This window comes from Photinus pyralis, unplaced genomic scaffold (genome assembly GCF_008802855.1).
Source record: "Photinus pyralis isolate 1611_PpyrPB1 unplaced genomic scaffold, Ppyr1.3 Ppyr1.4_LG8, whole genome shotgun sequence".
NCBI classification, from domain to species: Eukaryota; Metazoa; Arthropoda; class Insecta; order Coleoptera; family Lampyridae; genus Photinus; species Photinus pyralis.
The window spans coordinates 28,193,061-28,201,837 of NW_022170819.1; the positions used below are offsets into that span (position 1 = coordinate 28,193,061).

Genomic DNA, 8,777 nt, shown 5'->3' on the forward strand with positions numbered 1-8,777 from the left:
AATTATTGATCATACAAACAAACCAGGATCAATAGTAATTATAACGTTGCTTCTCTACTTCTTCTTAATATTATCCGAATATGAAATCAGAAATAGAAACTCAATTGTTACCTGCCGCATCTGTACAGAGATAACGCGCCACGTCATCAAACACGTGTGGCCGTTGGAGTGAAGTTCTGAAAACAAATGGAATGCGTATTTATTATGACAATCAAAAGTAAAACGAATTTCTTTCGAGAACAGTCCAAAAATTTTTGAGGTAATTACTCGTTCTTGTACATAAATGCGGTGTATTAGGGCATTGAAAACCTGCGGCAAACAGGCAAAAATTCCATTCCGTTATGCGTATATACAATTTCTATCGCTAAAAGGTGGAAATTAACTTGCAACTTAGAAATTTAATTGATTTCTTTGTACGCATTTCAATACCAAAAACGTACAAAAGTAGTGAAAAGGAGTCGGCATAAAGAAAACTTATTTTCTTCACTCTTCAATATTTCAAGCGGCAAAAGTATACTAACAATAAAATGAATTCAAAGGTACAGCACGCATGTGAAACTGGCCGGCTGATATTTTCAGTTGGACGGTTCCCAAAATTTGAGGCCATTTACCAAACAGCAAACTCATATCTTATAGCAGTTTTGAATATAATGAGTGATTTAATAAATACGTCAGAATAAGAAGAAATAGTACACGAACAACCAAAATGTACATTGTACAATCTTTCATTCTCAAGCTAAATATTCACTGGAAAGCGTTACTTCAAGATAATTCCATTTTTCTGTAACTACTTTAGAAACAACTACTTTCTTCTTTAAAAAGGGTAAAGAAAATGTGATTTTCCTCCCTAATAGGAGGAAAGTAAAAAAAATTACTGCGTTAATCTTAATAATGACATTTGAAATTGAAACATACTCGTATCTAGCTTGCTAACGCTATACTTCATTATTGCATACGATAATTTAATATAAAAATATGTGTAAAACTTGAGAAGAATAGTTATTTACCTAACAAGTTCGGTAAGTTAATTTTCCCGCATGAGCACTTTGTTTGCAGCACGACCGTAGGGAGTGCTGCATTTAGTGCGAATGCGGGAAAATTCTTTCCGAAAGAGTTAGGTACAATATTTTTTGTAACGAATTGCGTAAAAAAAGGTCAAAATTAATAAAGATTTGTAAATTAGTTTTTTTTTAATCATGAGTTGGTAACACAATCATATGTTTGGTTGGTAACATAATTTTGTAACTACCATTGCACTGGTCACATTTAAAACTTCCACATCTTTGGTTAATACATATTTTGCCTTTGCAATGAGTGCTACTACTGGTCACGGCATTGCATCGTTTGCACTAAATATCCTTGGAAGTCTTCAATGTTAAGAAATATGCTTTGAAAAGAGTGCTCTTATTGGTCGCGTAAGTGTACTGATCGTATTTAATATTCCCAGAAGACATGTGTGAAGAAATGTGTTCTCAAATTTGATTTATCTTGAGTTGCGTAAATACACTCGTTACATTTAAAATCCTTGGAAGCTTTGTGTGTGTTAATATGTGCTTTCTTAAACTGCATATGCGAATAGTTGCAGAATATCACTGGTCACATTTTAAGACGTTTTAACAATAAATTTTACTTTTTCTTGAGTTCCAATTCTGGAAAATAATTTGATTGCGTTATAAGTTCTTGTTTATATATTTACGTAAAACTTACTGTACGTCTGTTTCCGATTAATCGCACTAAATACCCTCAACCAACGGTTTAATTGATTTTACAGCAGATGACAGTTAACCATGACATGACGTTCGTTGACTTCAATAAGTACTACCAACCGAAGAACGCGCATAACCCCTTCTCTCCAGCGGAAACTAAAAAACACCGCGATGCGGGAAAGTCGTTTTCCCGTGCATCGAGGATGCTTGGAAACATTATCTTTCCATTCAATGAGTACAAAAAGTGGTTTTCAACTCTCGTCAAACTTTGAACTCGAGTTGAAAAACTCCACTTTCTTCTCTAGTTGTACAAATAGCTATTTGTGGTAAGGTAATGTGAAAAACTACATTTCTATCCGTTCTTTTCTCCATTCATCCATGAGTTCAACTGTCGTTTCCTTCGGTTTCTCCGTAAGTGAGTGATTTGGAGAATTTTTTTCTTACAAGAGGTAAGTGTAGTCACCTAATTCTTTACTGGGATACGCAATTAAACCCCTATTTAAACAATGTTGTAAGTTGTAGAAAACAAAGAAAATCATCTGTCTGTCGGCACCTCCGCCTGTCTATGCATTTACTAGGTACCTAACGTTTCACTGGAAAATTTATAATTTAAAAGAGTGCCTAGCAAGCGAGAAAGTTCTTCCGTCTTTCTTCTTCTCAGTTGTCTTCCAAAGATATTTTAGCTAAAAAGTGTAATTAATTCGAGACCTTTCCCCCTAATTTCGAATTTAAAGTATAATATTTTTTGGTACAGTTTCACTTTCAAAGAAAAAAAAGTGCACTTTTGCGCTCATGAAATTCTGGTGAACTTCTACATCGATCAATTATTACATTTCCCTCGACATTTCCTATACCTGTCTGTTATGGTTTTAGTTTTGTTTAAGTTTTTTTTTAATTGTGACCACAGCTGGGCAGTATTCGATTTTGTAATTGTAATTAAAAAAATTCAAAGGGCTGTAACTTTTGAGCTAGTGGCCCAATCTTGGAACTGTTTGAAATTATGGATTCTACAGGCCACATTCTGTAAGAAAATTTTTTTCCGGGTCGATCTGAGACAATTTTTTTTCGAGCCTCAAAAAAAGGCAGTGTACAACCTTCCTTTTTTACCAAAAATCGACTGCACCAAAATTTCTCGGAAAAACACTTTTTCTTATTAATTTTGGTGCGTAGAATCCAAAACAATTCGTACTTTTTCGATCAGACTTCTCAATCAAAAGTTATAGACTAGAAACCATCTCAAAAAAAGGCAGTACAGTGCATAGAACGCAATTTTTCAAAAGATCGTTTTCATATAGGATCACAAAGGTCTATAATAAGCTTCCTGCAAACCTTAAGTTGCTATCGCTTAAATCATTCAAGCTTAACTTGCGCAAATTGTTGTTCGTTCATCAAATCCAAATTTAACATATCTAGTCATTTCATCGCAGTTTTATTGGAAGGTTTTAAGGAAAGTATTTTTTTTATTTTTTATTTTTTTATTTTATTTTTTATATTGTAGTTTGTGTACTTTTTTAATGTAGATAACAGTCGGAATAGTTCCAAGGTTAAGTGGAAGAACAAACGGCGGTAGTTTCCGCCGAACTGAACTTCGTCTTGTAGAAGTATATTTTATTTCTGTTTTTTTTTTGGGATAATTAAAGGCAATACTATTATTATTAATACTTTTAAGTTATTCAAATATTTGAGAACAATTTAGAAATGTTTAGGGAAAGTTTCCATTGTCACAAAATCAAATATAAAAATCCGATACATCTGAATACCAAACTCGATAGTCTACGTAACTTAAAAACAATAGGGACCTTTCTTATATCTTTAAGACCATGTGTACCAATTTTCAAAGCGATCGCACGTTTCTAAACAAGTTATCATGCACACAGACAAACGGATGGTCAAAAATGGATCTGTTCCAAAATCGCTAGGATTAATTTCAGAAATGCGTACGTATCATGTGCACGACGTACGATCACTTTGAAAACTGGTACACGTATTCTTAAGGATATAACTGGTATAAGAAAGGTCCTGGTAGCTACCTCCTATATAATTATATAATAATAATAATACGCTTTTACTCCCCTTAAATTTGTATATAACAATAGAAATATAAAAAAAGCTAACCCCATACAAAGTATAATTTGATTTTTTAAGTAGTATTAAGACTTTTATCCAGGCTGTTATCTAGTATACAATTTTAAATTTTTAATGTAGTTGAGTGACAAGTATTTGAATACTTTTTACTGTATTCGAATACTTTTCAAAGTAAGATAATGAAATACTTTTCAAAATATTCGAATACTTTTTATAGTATTCGAATACCTTTGATAGTATTAGAATACTCTTGAAAGTATTCGAATACATTCTAACAAGTATTTGAATACTTATTTTTTAAAGTATTTGAATACTTTTCAATGTATCTGTATCTAGCATTCGCTTGTGCTGGACGTAAAAGTATTTAGTATTCAAATACTTTTTGAAAGCTCTGATTGTGGCGATAGAGCATAAAAAACTATATTGGTATGCAAATTTTTAAATTAATATTATTAATGAAAGTCTAAATACCTTTAGGTAACGGTTTGCAGAAAACAGCCTGTATAATGGTTATCAAAGAAATGAAATATTAAGGTTAAATATGACAACGTTTAGGGAAATCTAGTTGATTAAAAGCACTTCCCATAGGTGCCTATACTGAGGATCCTATGAGATTCTCACATCTTGTGTGTCACGAACCACAAGTGAAATTCGATCGGGATTATACCTGGTGTCCAGCCCGAAAATGTCACTAATTATTTGTAGTACGCCTCTTTTTTTGTACCAAAGAACATGCCTTGTTAAATACGTTTTGAATATTTTAACGTCTATTCCTGCTGGATCGAGCACTGGATACGACAATAATTGTCGATGTTTTTATACGATTGGTAACAAAAATTTAAAATCTGTTCCCAAATATTCTCTCTCGTTTCTAAAGAGTGGTAAGAGGCAAGGTTAGTAAACTTAATAGGTTGCATGGTAACTTTCGGCCAATAGGGGACCACGAGCGTGTGACGTAACTTTGTGCAAATCCATTTTAACAGCTAAACACTGATTTTCAAAATTTTAATTAATTCCTCCAGTTTTGGATATTTTCTATATTAATTGCGTTCTTTCAAGAGGTACATATATAAGTTATGATAACATACATACATTTCTGTGTTGCGATGTGTGGTTATGAACATTTACATCAAAGTTGAAAGTGGGAGTATGTTTCCTTTTACTCCTAAATTGTTATAAAAAATAAAAACAAAGCCGTTAAATGACGTTTTTTATAAAGTTCTATGCCTATTACCTTTTAGGATATGTCAAATTGCTAACAAAGTGTCGTAGTTTCTAAAAAAAACACTACAGACAGGAAATGGTTTTCTGACCACAAAGGCTAGTGTAATTTATGAAACAAGACTTACGAATACATAAAGCAATTCTACCCGAGTACCAGCACGGAATCCTCTTTTCCTGGCATATTGTAAAGTATGAGAAAGTGAGCGTTCACATATGTGAATCATAGTCGGGTAACTGATCACATGTTAAATAAATACTAATAATCCTAATCAGATAAACTACTTCACAGTCGGTAAGTAATCACTAGCAGATTTAGTCTTACATTATCCTTATTCAAACTCCTGAATTCCTATCTATTAATCATTAACTACGGTCTTATCTAATTTACAAGATTGTTAAATAAGTACATGTTATTCTTAATAATTAATTAATTAATAATTCAGTACTTCACTTAATGTACAGATTAAAATTTATCATTATTTTGTCAAACATTATTAATTAGTGACTATAGTATAAAATTTAAAAGTTAATAATAACACATGAAAGCACAAATACAAAAATTAATTAATAGTTTTCCTTATTTTACATTTTCTTTTTCTTTCAGCACCTTCAGAACTTCTTTTTCTATCAGTACATTCTCTTTTTAAATTTAGATATTTAATTCTAATAAAAATTCTTTGCTTCGAAAATGATTTCACTAATTCATATGGAACATCTATTTTTTTCTTTTGCAATTTTTTGATAATGTAGTTTGTTGTCCTTTTAATAATTATTTTACCTGGAGAAAAATTATCTTTGTGGAATTTAATAAAGTAAGTTTCCATAACTTGCATCTGACGCATCCACTCAGCCGATGGCTGAATCAGACCCCCGAACGATAGACTTTGTACCCATGAGGGCATGGCGTAAGAATGTAAATTAAGAGCCTCTTCATCTTTGTAACTGTGCCCACCTAGGTATGGGTATTTATGTATAAATTTCTTAGCAATAAATCCTGCTAAATATTGAGTACCATCATCTTCCACCCAAGATTTTCTTAATGGGGCATCAGAAGCAGTACTCTCCGAACTGAAGCTTTCATTGAGTTCGGTTTCTTCAGTACTAGATGGTTCTGTTACCACCAAATTTTTAAGTTGGGCCTGCTTGACAGCAGCAGCCATCAAGTACTCTCCATCCATTTCCTTTGGTATTTCAACATTGGAATGCGTTTGGACCATTCCTGGATTTTTCCCTAATAAAATCATCCGTACCCGGTAAATTGCATTTAATGGCGAAGGGTGGTCATGTAAACCACCTTTTGTTCTTAACTGAAAAGTAATAAAATTAGAAAATTATTTATCATAATTCGTATACAAACCTGGGAAAAAAAGTTCTCTAGGCAGTCCTGGTTTAAGCGGTGAGTAAGTAAATATGAAATACCATGCCTCTCTTTCAAATCAGTAAATAGGCACTGTAGTGACTTTGAAGTTATTAGGATACCCTTTTGAAACACCTGGAGGGCGTTTTTTCCAACACACCTCATTCCTTCAATAGTTTCTTCCATTTCATTAAGGCATTTATGTTGCATTTCCAATTCTAAACCATACGGCTTTTTTGTTGGAAGAGAAGCAGTTGAGGTATATGAATTTAATACATCAAACCAGTTATTCACAAGTTCGGTAAAATTTCCTACATTTTGGGCTAATATTGTATCGTTCCCAGGCCTATAACGCTTCAAGGCGGTTGCGGTGGTATGTGAAAGCAACTGACAGGCACGTCTTACATTCTGTCGCTGCGCTTTTTCACATTTAACATGCTGAGTTGTCAGCCTGTGGCACGAACTGATTTCGGAAACTCTCGACTCAATAAGGGCGACAAAGGGAAATTTATTTATGCTAACACCATCACTGGTGACAAAACCAGTATCAATCAACCAGTTGCGCAACAATTTCATTAGATGGGGGGCGTCGGCAAAAAAATAAACTGAATTACCAGTAACAGGATGTGCTATCGACGTGTTACTTGTTGTAATGTTTAGTTCCTTCCACAATCCTTGATTGCCGCCTCCACAATCTGATACACAAGCAATAACCTCATACTTGATAGTGTGAAGATGGGTGATGATATTGTGTAAAAGTTGCTTCGTCATTTTTTGGTCAAATCCAATATATACTGGTTGCTTCCAGTTGTCGAAGAGACCTCTAGCCATGACAACCTGCATATATGAAAATGGCCCAATTACCTCCTCCTCTTTTTGATCATATTCGTATTGTGAGGATATTTTTACTTCATCGTATGAGAGGACAGTAATTCTCTTCAAGGGTGTTTTTATTTGGCCAGCGGTGTCCATAATCCTCAGTACATCATCTAATATCCCATTTTTTAGATTTATATTTGCGGCCCATTGCTGTAGTGTTGAAATGGCAGGCAATGGGTAATGAAGAGTTTGTCTTAAATAGATGTATGCCCTTTTACTAAAATATCTTAACGTGAAAGCCATCGATAGTTCTTCTTGTGTCCAACGTGCCTTTGACTTTTTCTTTAAGGCGATGTCCACTTGATTTGAAGTAAGAACATCCTTAAAACATTCCTTCACCCTCTTTTCAAATTTTAAACCACCTAATTCCTTTAGTTGCATTTCCATTGCAGCAATTTTTTGTTTCAACTTTTGCTCACTTTCTTGAAACAATTTTAATTTTCCTGTCAATGCCTTATTTTCTTCCTCAAGTTTGACTACCTGGCTTTTAAGGATGTTTATCTCATTATCACGACTGTCCAATACCGTCCCTGAGATATTAATGCTGGGTGATTGTTCAATTGGTTCAACTATCGGTGAAACTTCAATCGCAGCAGTAACTTCTAAGCTTGGTTCTTGAATCAACGCTTGTACTATTTCCTTTCCTTCTCGTCTTGCAGCTCTTTCTTTTCTAGAGGACTCAGTGATAGTTTCTTTACGAGAAAATGGTAGATACAATGATGGTATGGCTGCAAAAATTATGAGGGATAGCAAGACATCGGATATTTACAACATTTACCATCTATTTTTAGTTTTTTGGCAGGAATTCCCATTATATTAGCCATCACTTCATCCTCGTAATCACTGGGCTGAAAATGCTTACTACAAATCTTTTCTTTCTTCGTATCAAACTTATCTCTTTGGTAGCATTTTTGTACCCATTGTTTTTGTACTACCAGGTTTTTGGGGAAACTGAAAAATTTTAGGCTTTCACCTGTGACCTTACGCCTGTTACTTTTGCAGGTTGCCACACTGCACATCATACCTCCCGACATCTAAAAAAATATTAACGTTAGTTACATTGATATGTAAGAATGTCGAATCTTGATTCGTTCCAACAACGGGCAAGAAAAACTCTTTTCCCGTGAAAGCTATAATATGATTCGACAGACATCGAATATAAAGTTTAAAAGAAGTACAGGTTACATGTATGTATATTTTCCAGCACAGGAGAAGACTTTTTTGCACGTGCCTTGATTAATAAGTATATTAACTGGTATGTAGAACTTACCTTTACCTGATCTCACAATGAAAACAAGTTTTAAATATCACAAAAGCCAATTTAAAATGGTTTCAAATTTAAATCTTGCTGCCTTAAATACAGTTCAATGGCTGTCACTTGCACACTGTGACGTCATTCGTACTTCGGCCCCCTCTCTTCGTTATGGTTGCTAGTAGTTACCATGCAACCTATTAAGTTTACTAACCTTGGGTAAGAGGCCATTAATGATAATAGTTTTTTAAGTAATCGAGTGTCCACTGAATAG

At 33.8% G+C, this 8,777-nt stretch overlaps 1 protein-coding gene and 1 long non-coding RNA gene across 2 annotated transcripts in view; one reads left to right on the plus strand and one right to left on the minus strand.

Moving 5' to 3' along the window:
* Window positions 1–8,777, plus strand: part of LOC116179506 — a 77,929-nt gene that overhangs the window by 3,708 nt on the left and 65,444 nt on the right. The gene's annotated exons all lie outside the window — the stretch shown is intronic.
* Window positions 7,889–8,666, minus strand: LOC116178118. The gene is made up of 3 exons (XR_004146810.1): window positions 8,522–8,666; window positions 8,030–8,285; window positions 7,889–7,979 (listed from the first exon to the last, which is right to left on the minus strand). It is a non-coding gene; the product is annotated as an uncharacterized LOC116178118 (long non-coding RNA).